Source organism: Macrobrachium nipponense, chromosome 3 (genome assembly GCF_015104395.2).
Source record: "Macrobrachium nipponense isolate FS-2020 chromosome 3, ASM1510439v2, whole genome shotgun sequence".
Lineage (NCBI taxonomy): Eukaryota > Metazoa > Arthropoda > Malacostraca > Decapoda > Palaemonidae > Macrobrachium > Macrobrachium nipponense.
Window position 1 is genome coordinate 19,757,595 of NC_087202.1, and position 16,286 is coordinate 19,773,880.

Consider the following 16,286-nt stretch of genomic DNA (forward strand, 5'->3'; position numbering starts at 1 on the left):
ATATATATATATATATATATATATATATATATATGCTTAAAAAATCACAGTAGATGCACGTGACTTCATAAATAAGCGAATACCACGGGAAATGATAGTCAGGAATCCAAGCGCTTTTGTCTTTATTCAGACATCGTCAAGGAGCTACTAAAGTACAATTGGAGAGGAAGGCCTCAGGTACAAACAAGATCAGGAATACCAGATGGTTAATTATCAAAAGGGAAAATGGTAAAAATTAAAAGGGATAATCCAGGATTATCGGATATCACACGGTCACAAACTTAAACAGATTCTGACCCTAACCGAAATTACAAAGTATCTTTACAGTCCAAAACGGTCACAACTTAAACAGATTCTGACCCTAACCGAAATTACAAAGTATCTTTACAGTCCAAAACATGTTTTGGACTGTAAAGATACTTTGTAATTTCGGTTAGGGTCAGAATTTGTTTAAGTTTGTGACCGTGTGATATCCGATAATCCTGGATTATCCCTTTTAATTTTTACCACCCATTTGATAATTAACCATCTGGTATTCCTGATCTTGTTTGTACCTGAGGCCTTCCTCTCCGATTGTACTTTAGTAGCTCCTTGACGATGTCTGAATAAAGACTAAAGCGCTTGGATTCCTGACTATCATTTCCGTGTATTTGCTTATATATATATATATATATATATATATATATATATTGTATATATATATATATATGTATGTGTATATATATATATATATAATATATATATATATATATATATATATATCCCTTTCAGGGTCATAGTATTCCTGTATTCAGGGTTTTCTTTCGTTTTTCAATCTTAAAGCACTTCTAATGCCACTGTTATTATTATTATACCATTAATCACTTTATTCTATCATTATTATTACTTAACCATTTTTTATAGGTCTTGATCATATTGAATAAGTAAGGATCCTTGTGTGACCTAATATGTGACTCTGGTAAAAGACCACCACTAAAGTTCAGTTATGCCTGCGCAGTTATAACTGCACAGTCGTACTGTGCAGACAAATCTTCGCCACTAACGATACATACAGTCTTTTTCCTCAGTCCTCCGTAGGAGCCACGGGGTCAACACACGATGCTCTGTCTGTAATTGATTGGCTTACTGGCATTATAAAAAATTCATAAACGTCAAGTCAGACGTCCAGTGGAAGAGTATGGTTGACAAAAACGAATTAAATACTCCTATGTGAATTTCTTAAGAGTTTAAATTTCGCCCAAGAACTTTCATAATGTATATTGAAGATTTTATGACTGAAGGAAGAGTTTCATAAAAAGATAATTAAGTTCGTAATCGTTTGCTTTCGTTTCAAAGTTGACACATATAGGCCTAATATTTTTTCTGTTTCATAACAAGGGGTTAATACTGATTTGTTTTCATTTTAAGATTGGATTTCTTATAACGTGTTGCAGTGAATGAAAATCCATAGTTTACTACGGTCTTCCTTTGTTTCATTAGTGTGTTGATCAGACTAATTTCACTTCAAAACGAACTTGTGTGAGATGTAAGCAACGAATAAACAAACAGTCCAAAACTGTTTGATTTTGTTTCATCAGAAAGTAGAATATTATTTTGTTCTCATTTTAAATATGAATTACATATATGATGCATAATCATGAATAGACGCATATAGGGATATTCTTGTTTTACATTATTTTGTCATAATAATATTTATTCTCATTGAAAACCTGACTTGCATAAATGGTTTATAACCACGAATAAACATAGGCTTAATCTGTTACGATGGCCTTTGGATTTTACTTGTCAAAGCAAAGTCTCATTCATATAGACTTCAATGAAATCTACAAGATATTCAGGAATGATGCACTTTCAGCCTTCATTATACACAATTGTTTTTCCTGTGGAAAAATTATAAATATATATTATTCTGACATCCGTATCAATTATTGAAAGCACAAGTAAATCCAATATATCATCAATTTAGGTTTAAACACTTCAGCTTAATAAAATCCAACTCAGTGTTCTTGATTGGTACATGCTATCTGTCCGCGGACGGACAGCGAACTGAGCCAAAAACGTTGCCTCCACCACATTAACGTTGCAGTGCGCAGGCCAGAAAAACTGCGCAGGTTGTCCACACTAACGTTCAGTTATAAATGCACAGGCCGACTGTGCAGTTATAACTGTACAGGCATAATTGAAAGCTAAGTGGCGGGCTTAAGAGGGACCTTGACTTGTAAATTCGCGAAACACTTGTAACAAATAATTTTCGAGTTTTACGACTCATCTTGTTTATTAAATTAATTATTAAAAACCCTGTTACGTATCAGTATAATTTCCGATGATAATAACTGTATTGAGGTTTACCTTATAATGATATTGGGGATGAATTCTGTTAAGATGAATGTGATTTACATTAATAATCAATCAATTATTTTTTTTTTCTATCACAGTGCTCTAATTCGACTGGGTGGTATTTATAGTGTGGGGTTCCGGGTTGCATCCTGCCTCCTTAGGAGTCCATCACTTTTCTTACTATGTGCGCCGTTTCTAGGATCACACTCTTCTGCATGAGTCCTGGAGCTACTTCAGCCTCTAGTTTTTCCAGATTCCTTTTCGGGGATCTTGGGATCGTACGTAGTGTTATTATGATTATGGGTACAATTTCCACTGGCATATCCCATATCCTTCTTATTTCTATTTTCAGGTCTTGATACTTATCCATTTTTTACCTTTCTTTCTCTTCAACTCTGGTGTCCCATGGTATTGCGACATCAATGAGTGATACTTTCTTCCTTGATTTGTCAATTATCGTCACGTCTGGTCTATTTGCACGTATCCCCTATCTGTTTCTGATACCATAGTCCCAGAGGATCTGTGCCTGATCATTTTCTACTCACTCCTTCAGGTTGGTGTTCGTACCACTTATTACTGCAAGGTAGCTGATGTTTCTTGCACAGGCTCCAGTGGAGGGCTTTCGCTACTGAATCATGCCTCTTTTTGTACTGGTTCTTTGCAAGTGCCGGACATTCGCTTGCTATGTGGTTTATGGTTTCATTTTTCGTATTGCACTTCCTACATATGGGAGAGATGTTATTTCCATCTATCGTTCTTTGAATATATCTGGTTCTTAGGGCCTGATCTTGTGCCGCTGTTATCATTCCTTCAGTTTCCTTCTTGAGCTCTCCCCTCAGTAGCCATTGCCATGTGTCAAATCCGCTGGCTAGTTCTTTAGTCTGTCTCATGTATTGTCCGTGCATTGGTTTGTTATGCCATTCCTCTGTTCTGCTTGTCTTTCTCCTGTCTTTATATTTGTGGGTCTTCGTCTACTTTTATCAGTCCTTCTTCCCATGCACTCTTGAGCCACTCGTCTTCACTGGTCTTCATATATTGCCCCAGTGCTCTGTTTTCGATGTTGACGCAGTCCTCTATGCTTAGTAGTCCCCTCCCTCCTTCCTTTCGTGTTATGTATAGTCTGTCCGTATTTGCTCTTGGGTGTAGTGCTTTGTGTATTGTCATATGTTTCCTCGTTTTCTGGTCTATGCTGCGGAGTTCTGCCTTGGTTCGTCCATACCATTATTCCTGCGCTGTATCTGATTACTGGCACTGCCCATATGTTTATGGCTTTTATCGCATTTCCGGATTTGAGTTTTTGACTTGTTGTTATTATTATTATTATTATTATTATTATTATTATTATTATTATTATTATTATTATTATTATTGTACTTAGGAAGCAGACCCTCTCTCAAGCATACTTTATTAAAAGTAATGGCTACTTCAGCAGCGTTACACTTTTAGAGATTCTTCTCTATTTTCCGAATAGCGGCTTTTTCCGTGCTTATACAGGTTAGTAGAGTTCCTATAGAGGCCATGATCAAATACAGTGTCAAAATAGGTTTATGCTTTTATATATTCGTCACGCGTTCGGAGAAAGTTTATTGTTTTCCATAACACGTATAGTAATCGACATCGAGTTCTGATGGTAGTTTAGATACATTGAAGCATTTTCTTTTCTTTCGCCAAATTGTCGTCCTCATAAAGAAAAAAGAAACTGAAAAATTAACAAATGCATCCACGAGACAAAAGCTAATTAAACTTTAAAATTTTTCGGAGAAGACTTGCATCTTGATGAGGCAGCCATGCCAAATCTCTCTGCGCCTTACACTCACAAACTACACTACTCACACCTTACTCTTACACACACACACACACACACACATATATATATATATATATATATATATATATATATATATATAGTATATATATTGTGATTCCGCCACAATATATTGTATATAGAAGCATACATTTGTAATAATAAATTACGTTCAACATAAAAATTCTACAAATCTTTTCCTGATTACATTGAATAGGAGCAGAAAACTGGCTTAGTGTATATTTTGAACAGACCGCAGTTAATGACTTGAAATGTATTGTCATGGAAAATTTTAAGGAGATTTTGTAATAAACACTTTCAGTACAGTGAGAATTCTATTCGTGTAGCTAAAGCTCAATAGCACAAAATGTGTAAAAAGAAAAAGTTACGAAACGAAGGAAAAAAACTTGAGAAAATTTCGTTAAAGTCACTTGAAAAATCGCAGCAAGAGAAATAATACCCTTTAAAGTCGTGATGGAGTCCAGAGAGAGATCAGGAGATGGATGAGGATCTCAGGAAGACGGAGAGAAAGAAGGTCCTTTGCAGGTATTCTGTTCCAGAATTGTTTCCAAACGGAATGAACTTATTGATAACTAAAGTTTGAATAGATCAACAATGATGATCAGTAAAGGCCTGGAATCCTCTGATATCTCCAGGTATTCAAGCGAGGGACGAATTCATTGCTGCTTTCGCTGACGTCTCCTGAATGTGTTTTATCTTTCCTCATATTTATTCTTCTTAGAAGGGTAAAGTAGTTTCTTTTAAACATCCTTTAGTGCCGTAGCTGCGACCATTTCCATTCCTATTACTGTACTGCCTCTTTCAACTGCGAGGTTTGCCTCCTGTAACACCTTTCAAGCCTTCTCGCTCTCAATTTCCCTCTCAGTTCTGAATGACCTCATAGGTCCCAGCCGATGGCCTTTGGCAGAAATTTTTTATTCCATTACTATATTTCTCTCTCTCTCTCTCTCTCTCTCTCTCTCTCTCTCTCTCTCTCTCTCTGCAGGCAGATTTCTCTTCGGAGCCCTCATGGGTTTATCATAGTCTGTTCTAAGACTAAAGAAAGCAAGGGAAGCGTTTTGCCATGTTTTTGCTTTTAGAACAACTGCCATTGAACACCATGTATGTATGTATGTATGTATGTATATATATGTATGTATGTATGTATGTATAGTTGTGTTGGATTGCGTACACGGTTCCCAGTGCACCGTATATCTTCAGCCCATAAATCCAGTAGATATAATTAAGAAAATATGACATATTCATGCAACTTTAATTTTCCTCGTTAATTACAGATAGACCAGATTTTGGAGTAGATCTTTAACAGATAATCATATTTTACCGCGAAGCGACCGGACGTTCCGTTTGCTCTGCATTTTTCTACTTTCTCTTCCTCACCTGTATATACCCATACATTATATATTATATATATATATATATATATATATATATATATATATATATATATATATAGATATATATATCTATTATATATATATATCTATTATATATATATATAATATATATGTGTGTGTGTGTGTGTGTGTGTGTGTGTGTGTGTTTGTATATTTATCCCCTCACTAATGTGTATGTATATGTCAGTATTGTAGTACTGTGTAGCAGCTGGTATGTGGTGTGTATGTGAATGTATACCTCTATATACTTAAATTTTTGGTGAACGAGGTCACTTCTTGATTTTTAAAAAAATCATCTAAACTTCTCTTTTTTTATTTACAAATTCTAACATCATATGTTTTTTCCCATCGGGCCGTGTCCTCCTAACGATCCAATTATATTTGTCTCTGGCCAGAAATACGAGCGTTTTTACGAGGACAATAGCCACAATTATCTCTCTCTCTCTCTCTCTCTCTCTCTCTCTCTCTCTCTCTCTCTCTCTGAAACAGGCTGGATATCCTGTTGGTATTTTTTGCAAGATCTTGGTGACGGTCTATTCATGGATGCCCTATTTCTTTGTTTTATCAAAGTTCATTTCATTCGTCTTTTTGAAATAATGTATTTTTTTAAGTTGTAATTTTTTTTCTTGGAAAAATAAGACAGTGCTTCAAGAAAATGTTCTGTATAGATTATGGAAATGTGGTCTGTACGAGGAATTTTTTTTTATTGAAATGTAAGAGAAGAAATGTTGAAAATCCCTTGTAGTCATATTAATCTGCAGATACATTACGTAAGATACGTATTTGTGATATACAGCTCTGAATTTTATTGTATAATTGTGTATTGCTCAGCTTCTGTATAATGGAGGACAAATATCTGGTTTTTGTATCCATTAGCTATTTTTTAAAGTATATCTATTCGTTTCAGGTAGCTATTCATATTTGTATCCTTGAATTAATACAATCTTCTCAAATTAACAAATAATTTATCTACACTTTATTGGGAGGCACCCTCTAGATGGCAACATGTCGCCATCGAAACCATCGCGCACATAATGATAATTAGCGACATATCCTAATGATTAAATATTATGTTTCATTTCAGGTACCTATTCTTATTTTCATCCCTGATTTAAAACAATTTCCTCATAGTAAAAGAAATAACGTGTCACATTTAATCAGGTAATCCCCTTTACATAACGATTTGTTGCCATGAAACAATGTAAACGTGGCGATATTGCACATTTAATTAGTAATAACAACTATAATGTTAATAAAGTACCTTGCTTCATTCATACATTCATACAATTTGAGTAATTTCTTTTGCGTTGCCTTGGCAAGAGGTATGTTCTTTACAGAGTGGTATAATCTCCATAATCCAGCGGCTCTCAACTTTTTTTTGCCCCATGCACCCTTTCACCATATGTCAGATTGTCATTCCTCCACCCTTTCCAAAATTGTCTGCCTCAAAAGGTGCATTCCAAATAATATGCAACAAAATACAAACACAAATACACAAGCTAGTAGTGGGAAAGCGCAGCTCGACCTCTCATTAGTGCGGACCAATGAGCATTGCGTTTTGTGTGGTCCTAGTGCTAGTTTGAGCCTGTCAATTTGTGGTCGTAATCCCCACTGCCGCACCTCCCGAAAGTGAAATTTCTTCCATGGGGGAAATTCACCCTGGTTGATAACCACTGCATAATATATTTCTATAGAGTTACGTCGTATAATCTCTGCTGATTTCTGAGTCCTAATTGATTATCAGTGTTGGAATGAAGGCGATATTTTTGTCGTAAAAATTTTAGTTTTCATTAATCTTGGGTGTTTTTCATATATTTGTATTGTATCTAATTGGTTTCTACTAGAAGAATAAAAGGCTCAAATATGTGCCGAAAAGATTGTCTTTATATAATGATAACTTCCTAATCTTGCCAGTTCGTTACGTAAGTACAGCGTTGAAATTTGAGTAGATGTGAATTTATTATCATTTGCTGTGGAAAACGATATTTTTTCCTAAACTAACCAGTCTGATTTACCCTGGCCTTGGAATTTGTCTGTCTAGATAAATCTATCTATTTTTATCTGGGAGGCAGTTACCTTTGCTCACTAACTTATTCTTCTCAACATTCAATCTTTTTACAATTTCTAATCCTTGTTCCCTCGCATGGAAGGATATTCCCTTGTATCCAGGGCATCCTAAAAATAGAGGTAAACTAGAAAAGAAAGTTGAAAGAGTTCCAGTCATCATCACGCTTCCATCCCGAGCCTCGTTTTTACTTCTGCTTCGACGATAATTGAGAGAGAGAGAGAGAGAGAGAGAGAGAGAGAGAGAGAGAGAGAGAGAGAGAGAGAGAAATCGTCAAACACTTTGTTCAAAGTTAGGGCGTATAAGTGTCCCTCAAAAGAATTGAAATTCTCTCTCTCTCTCTCTCTCTCTCTCTCTCTCTCTCTCTCTCTCTCTCTCTCTCTCTCTCTCTCTCTCTCTGAAAAGAACGATTTAATGTCTGAGCGAATTCATTTCTGCCTCGGAGAAGGTAGACACCAGATGATCGGAGCTGACAGATCTGTGTTTCAATTTAGCATTTTAGAGAAACCCGCAGACATGATTGTGAAATATGAACGATGGTGATGGTGATATCATCATTGTATTAACGATATTAACGGAGGTGATAAGTATGAAAGTTTAGATAAGAGCCTAGAACACAGGTATTGAAATTTGATGACGAGCTAACACATTTTTTGTGGCAAGCAAACAAAAGATTGAGTTCATTCTTATATGTTTAATTTCATATATATTTACAAGATTAAATGGGTTTCTTGATACGTGGAAAGCGATATGTGAGGAATATATTGTTTCAGGTTGAAATGTTTTTGTATTAGCCACAGTCTCTCAGTTTCTTATTGTCCTCAAAATCTATGTGGATCTTATGAGAGCCTCCTTAACTGTGATATATATATATATATATATATATATATATATATATATATATATAGATAGATATATATATATAATATCTATGTATATATATAATATATAATATATATGAATCGATATATCATAATATAATATACATATATATATAGATATATATATATATATATATTATATCTATATATTATATATACAAGTATGTATATATTTGTGTGTGGGCGTTTGTGTGTGTGCGTTTGCATGCAATGTATGTAAAATATGAGCAAGTAAAAATTCGTTGTGCAGACGAGCACACATCCCTCCCTATATATCTCAACTTATTTCACTTTCTGCGCGCTGTCTCTAGCAGTCAAGATACATATCCAAGCGGCTCTGAGACCTCAATGACCAGAGCCCAGCATCCTGCGAAGCGTGAAGTTTTATTTATTAGACGAAGAACAATTAGCGAAACTCCTCAAAAAAACTTATTCAATTTGTGGAGGCTGACACCGGGTACTGTCAACTCAATGGACTCCTTATTTCTTCAAAGATATTGAAGCACTGGCGGATAACGCGGGATTTCTTGTACGCTGAATGTTTGCGAGTATATGTCGTTCCTTTTCTGGCCCCGTAGGTGTTAACGCCGTCAATGCACCTCACGTGGTACGCTGTAGGCATCACTCAAGGTTCTTTACAGCATCCCTTCCTCCCCAACCTGCAACCCGTTTCATTCCTTGTACTGTACCTCCGTCCATATTCTCTTTCTTCCATCTGACTTTCCAGCATCTACTGACAGTTGTTTCATAATGCATCTCTGAGGGTTTTTCTCCTGTTACACCTTTAATAAAACCTTTTCATTCTCAATTTTCCTTTGAGCGCTGAATGGCCTCATTGGTCCCAGCGCAAGGCCTTTGGCTTAAATTTTTAAATTCCATGTCATCCCATTCCGTCCGTTTTGTAGCAAAATGTCGAATAAGATTTTTTCCAGTATTTTGAGTATGGACGGTGACTATCATTGAAACCCTGTTTCAGAGTATCATGTGTGTCTCAAAGGTGAGAGAGACTCACTCTATATTTTGCAGGAATAATAAATCAATGCTAAAATCACTGTCGATGCAGATAAACAAAAACTGAAAACAATGCATATTCGACACTTTGACAGAGTAGGAACGATTTATTCGTTCAGGTTCTTGCACGTTTTCGAAAAAGAAGGTTACTTTGTGTAGTCTCAGGTATTTTTACATTGTGAACCTGTCTTAATTTTATTTATGTTTTTATTCATTTTATGCTACTAGATGGAGTAAAGCAACAAATTGCAATATAGCATTTAAATTCAGGACAAGTATCCTTAAATTCGTCATGTTACAAAGGCCGAAGACAAACAGATTTTTCTAAAGTCAAAACCCGTTGCAATTCACTTTGATGCTCGCAGTCTTTACATTGTGCTCCCAGCAATGGCTGAGCAAGAACTGAGGCTGTACCAGCATCACAGCAAAGCCCAGTTTTCCACTCGAAGAGAATTCTTGGTGGATGGTTTCAGCGAAGGAAGGAGCTAAATTGCTTGCTGTGGTGGAGAGGATCCTGACAAATATTTTTTGCTCGGGAAACGTTGCCTGTTTTATTTCTTACATTTTTTGTTGGTTTCTTTCATAGGCAAAAGTCAGTTGTGTTACATGGATTTTTTTTTTAACGCGTTATGATTTTTTTCTTCATTTTTATCCACTTTTAGTCTTCTTGCACGTTAATGTATTCGATAATGTATCAGCATGAGTTATCAAATGTAATATTGACATCGTATGTACATACATACTAGCATATACTCATAAAGATACACCACACACACACACACACACACTATATATATATATATATATATATATATATATATATTATATATATATATATCTATATATATATATATATATATATATGTAATATATATATATATACATCATATATATATATATATATATATATATATATATATATATATTTATATATAAATTATGCACATCTAGAATTGCCACCCTTTGAGGAATATCGAGGTTCGTGAGATACATTTCCTTCTTTCCAAACTGTTATTAATATTCCATCATGTGTTCTGCTTTACGGAGTTTAGAATTAACGTGAAATTATTTAATTAAATTCTGCCCCCACAAAAATAAGATCGTTAGGGGATGCGGGCCTTTACGCTAGGTCTGATTAGCCCTTAGGACCTAGTTTAATATCAATAGTATGAAAATAATTTTAAAATGAATTTCCAGCAGCCGACTTTCGTTGGATAAAGTAAAAAAATAAAATTATCTTTTTGATTATCCATTATTTGTCGTGATTCCTTTAGTTGAGATGTATAATTTTCACGGTTCTGTAGTAGAATTGTGCACGTGAAGAAATTTATGTTTAACTTTAAAGTATTTGAACAGTGTATGACGCTGAGCCCTAGATAAGGTTAGTTAAAGTGACAATCTTCTCCCACTGTTTTTTTTTAAGGTGGGGTTGGCGGGTGGAGTTGGAAATTAGGGAGAATACTCGGGTTTGTATGTACTATACGTAGCCCGTTTGAAAATCGACCAGAGTAAGACTGACAAGGCTGCCTTCAGATGGTTCCAGAGCATCGAAAATGGTTTTTCGATTATCGTCTAACATTCTTTTCAAGATGGCAAAGTAATGCATTGAGGCTCCTGCCAAATTGGCCCCGACCATCAGATATCTCACTTCGGTAATCAGTCTGCGTGACCGGAATTTGTCCAGGGTAATAACCTGTTTCGAAGCTGCGTCTAAACCTTGAAGATTTGCCGAGGTTTTCTCTTTTGATCTATTTATTTAGTTAATTATTTGTTGGCTTGCTTATTTGTGTATCTAGTCATTTATTCGTTAAAAACGCTAAAAGTGCTGAGCCTGACTAAAGCGTTATAATTCGCTTAATGCATGAAATTACGTTTTTTACCTAGAGTTAGTAATGATAATACTAATAGTAACAGCAGCAATAATAATAATAATAATAATAATAATAATAATAATAATAATAATAATAATATAATTAATATTATAATATTATTATATTTTTTTTTTTTTTGCTCTATCACAGTACTCCAATTCGACTGGGTGGTATTTATAGTGTGGGGTTCCGGGTTGCATCCTGCCTCCTTAGGAGTCCATCATGTTTTTTACTATGTGCACCGTTTCTAGGATCACACTCTTCTACATGAGTCCTGGAGCTACTTCACCTCTAGTTTTGTTGCCGAGATTCCTTTTTCAGGATCTTGGGATCTTACCTAGTGTTCCTATGATTATGGGTACGATTTCCACTGGCATATCCCATATATCCTTCTTCATTTCTATCTTCAGGTCTTGATACTTATACATTTTTTCCCTTTCTTTCTTTCTTCTTCAACTCTGGTGTCCCATGGTATCTGCGACCATCCAATGAGTGATACTTTCTTCTTGATTTTGTCAATCAACGTCACGTCTGGTCTATTTGCACGTATCACCCTATCTGTTCTGATACCATAGTCCCAGAGGATCTTTGCCTGATCGTTTTCTATCACTCCTTCAGGTTGGTGTTCGTACCACTTATTACTGCAAGGTAGCTGATGTTTCTTGCACAGACTCCAGTGGAGGGCTTTTGCCCCTGACTCTTGCCTCTTTTTGTACTGGTTCTGCATCTGCCGGACATTCGCTTGCTATGTGGTTTATGGTTTCATTTTTCGTATTGCACTTCCTACATATGGAAGAGATGTTATTTCCGTCCATCGTTCTTTGAACATATCTGGTTCTTAGAGCCTGATCTTGTGCCGCTGTTATCATTCCTTCAGTTTCCTTCTTGAGCTCTCCCCTCTGTAGCCATTGCCATGTGTCATCGCTGGCTAGTTCTTTAGGCAGTCTCATGTATTGTCCGTGCATTGGTTTGTTGTGCCAGTCCTCTGTTCTGTTTGTCATTCTCCTGTCTCTGTATATTTGTGGGTCTTCGTCTACTTTTATCAGTCCTTCTTCCCATGCACTCTTGAGCCACTCGTCTTCACTGGTTTTCAGATATTGCCCTAGTGCTCTGTTCTCGATGTTGACGCAGTCCTCTATACTTAGTAGTCCTCTCCCTCCTTCATTTCGTGTTATGTATAGTCTATCCGTATTTGCTCTTGGGTGTCGTGCTTTCTGTATTGTCATATGTTTCCTAGTTTTCTGGTCTATGCTGCCGAGTTCTGCCTTCGTCCATTCCACTATTCCTGCGCTGTATCTGATTACTGGCACTGCCCATGTGTTTATGGCTTTTATCACATTTCCGGCGTTGAGTTTTGACTTGAGTATCGCCTTGAGTCTCTGCATATATTCTTTCCTGATCGTGTCCTTCATCTCATGGTGTTTTATATTCCCTCCTTCCATTATTCCCAGGTATTTGTATCCTGTCTCATCTATGTGTTTGATGTTGCTCCCATCTGGTAGCTTTATCCCTTCAGTCCTTGTTACTTTGCCCGTTTGTATGTTGACTAAGGCTCATTTTTCTATTCCAAACTCCATCCTGATGTCCCCAGATAAAATCCTTACAATCTGGATTAGGGTATCTTATTTCCTTGATGCTCTTACCATACAGCTTGATGTCGTCCACGAACATCAGATGGTTAATTCAGTTGCCTCTTTTCTTGAGTTGGTACCCGGCATCCATCTTCTGTAGTACTTTTGTCATGGGAATCATGGCTACTACGAAGAGTAGTGGGGACAGTGAGTCGCCCTGGAAGATCCCTCTCCTGATATTAACCTCTGCTAGTCTTATTCCAGAGCTTGTAAGTATTGTATTCGAGTTCCCCATTGTATTTTTGAGGAAGCTGATGGTGTTTTCCAGTGCCCCATATATTTTCAGGCATTCTATTAGCCATGTGTGTGGTATCATGTCGAAGGCTTTCTTATAGTCAATTCATGCCATGCTTAGGTTGGTTTTCCTTCTCCCACTGTTCTTCATTACCATTTTGTCTATCAGGAGCTGGTCTTTTGTGCCCCTGCACTTTCCTTCTGCAGCCTTTCTGTTGGTGATGGTGAAATGTGTTTTTCTCCTCTAGGTAGTTGTATAGCCTTTCACTGATGATACCTGTTAGTAGCACTTCCACATTATTGGTAGGCAGGTGATAGGCCTGTAGTTACTGGCTATATTTCCCTTACTCTTGTCTTTTTGGACTAAGGATGTTCTTCCTGTGGTCATCCATTTGGGTGCATGGTGATTTGAGACACAATGCTGGAGTTGTTCTGCTATTCGTGGGTGTAGGGCCTTGACGTTTTTGAGCCAGTATCCATGGACTTCATCGGGACCTGGGGCTTTCCAGTTTGGCATTTTCTTTAGTTGGTGTCTAACAGTGTCTGTCGTGATCTCTGTGAATATTTGTTTTATTCTCCCTGTTTCTTCTTCCTTGACTTCCTGGAGCCATGTTGCATGTTTGTTGTGTGATACCGGATTGTTCCATATGTTTTCCCAGAGTCTCTTACTTGGTTCGGCTTCAGGAATTTCTTGGTGGTTGTCTTCCCCTATTAGTTGGCTGTATAGTCTTTTCTGGTTGGTTCCGAATAGTTTGTTCTGTTGGTATCCCTTATTATTATTATTATTATTATTATTATTATTATTATTATTATTATTATTATTATTATTATTATTATTATTATTATTATATAGTTTATTTTACCCTTGATATCGTCCGCCTTTTTTTTAATATGTATACTTAAGAAAAACAAAGCATTAGAAATAAAAAATAAAAACGGTAAAAAGATATATGAAAATTCGTCGTCCACGAAGTCCTAGGAGAAATCATTGCCTTCTTATTCGTGTTCCTTCGTTGCGAACATAGTTAGGTGGTTTCTCTGTTAAGACAGATTTCGAAGGAAATATATATAAATGTGTATATATATATATAATATATATATATAGTATATATAATTATCGGAAAATGAATCAAAGTCGATTTTTACAGTACTTTCTCTCTCTCTCTCTCTCTCTCTCTCTCTCTCTCTCTCTCTCTCCCATTATATTGCGCATTATGACTCAGAATTTTAAGGGAGGCTGTAAAGGAAAAGCCGGTATTTTTTAAAAATTAATTTCTACGCTTAAGAAAGATATATATTTTCTCTGCATGCAAGTAAAAGTGTCTGTTGCAGGTAGCAGCTATTGGGTATTGTTAATGCGCAATGATAACTGGAAAGAATTATGAAACTTAGAGAAAAGTAACCAAGCATAATCAACGTCTTTTCTCAAAAGTTAAGTCGTCCAACGAAACCGTATTTTTGAATAACGTAATTCATTACATCCTTTGCTTTATTAGACCTGGCGGTGTGGGATGTGTCTCTGTTGTCCGTAGCGGCTTTCTGGAATATGCAGAAAGGTCCTCTTCAGAGACATTTCCACCGAGTAACGTCATCGCGGGAACGCGTCACTATCATTCATGCCATTTCACCCTTATTCTTTTATCTGAGAGAATCATGCTATCAAATTTTTCCTTCAGAAAAAGTTGAACGAAAGCCTGAGCAACACATATCCATATTATTAACTGAAATCACTGTAAAACATTTGTTCATCAATATGACTTACCACCAACGATTTTGAATCATCATGTGGTCTTAACATTTGCGCGGCGCCTGTCATGCGTAGACTTAGCTTAGTACAGAGGCCATTACCATTAGCATAGACGCAAAGGAGAGTGGGATTGTGGATTTCTAAGGGTTTCAGTTGACGAGTTTGTATCGCTTGAGGGCGCCTGCGTCACCGTCATAAGATCGTCGTTCAGTTTTAAAATGTATTGCCGAGATTTGTTGATAAAAACATGTTACTCGATAGCGGTTCAGTAATATTATGTTTTAATGTCTTCTAGAAGTTACCTGTTAGCCACCTCATCCGATTCAGAAGAAAATTATTTTACTTTTTTTTCAGGAGTTTATTCTTTAAATCAGGAAGTTGATCCCACTGAAACCTGTGTTGTTGATAGACCGATTTATTCGAGTTTGCCTTTACATTTTCATTCGTCATAAAGTCATTTCTTGTCTGATTAAAACCTAAAGAAGTGACGGGAGGAATTTTCTTTCAAAACTCAGTAAGTGTAAGAAAATGCGTTTATCACAGGACGTATAGGGCTGGAACACCTTTAGGTCCCTATTCTAACTTAACAAGTAGTAAGTAATCGAGGTTTGAAATAGAGTTATTGTACTCAGCAGTTGAAAAATACTGGAAAAGTAATGATACTATAATCAGTTTCAGATACTAAGAAATAAGTGGAGAAGATGGGGACATTTGAAACTTCTTTTCGTTAAAGTAGATATTGTGATAATTCTGCCTTTTCTAAAACGTGGTGTTTTTCTCGATCTCCTGAGCTAATTGGACTATTATTGCACGTGGCTTTGATGGTCATGCAGTCCCAAAAACTCAAGCCATACTTTTCGAACAAAGCTTGTACGCGATTGAACGTATGTTAGTGCACTGATCATGTGGAAATAAAAACCGACTTGAATCAATTTACTTGCCCTGTCCCGTGAGTGGCTGTCAGGAAGTCTCCTCACAAAATCTGCATCTCCTGATTTATCTTATCACCACGAATGACTTCCAGATCCGGTTGTACCATCGACCTCAGTACCTGGAAAAAAAAAAAGAGAATGTTGATCATTACAGAAGATAAAGATAACATGAAAAAGCTTTGTAGGACATTCTTAACTCCAAAGCATTTTGTAGGACATTGTTAGTTCCAAACCTTTATGTAGGATATAGTAAACACGCACAAGTATTTAGGGACAGAATCCGGAGTTTTCTGAATAGCCAGGTTGGCGAGTAAATGAACGTCTTTCATAGAATACGTATTGTATTCTATAGAAAGGG

General features: G+C 36.3%; 1 protein-coding gene across 2 annotated transcripts in view; it reads right to left on the reverse strand.

Annotated features, from left to right (window-relative positions):
* The window catches only part of LOC135221650 (transmembrane protein 151B-like), a 252,687-nt gene that overhangs the window by 55,940 nt on the left and 180,461 nt on the right, over window positions 1-16,286 (reverse strand). For both annotated transcript variants that reach the window (XM_064259339.1, XM_064259340.1), the window contains exon 3: window positions 15,938-16,047. The gene's annotated coding sequence lies outside the window, so the exon portion shown is untranslated. The remainder of the gene's footprint in view (window positions 1-15,937; window positions 16,048-16,286) is intronic.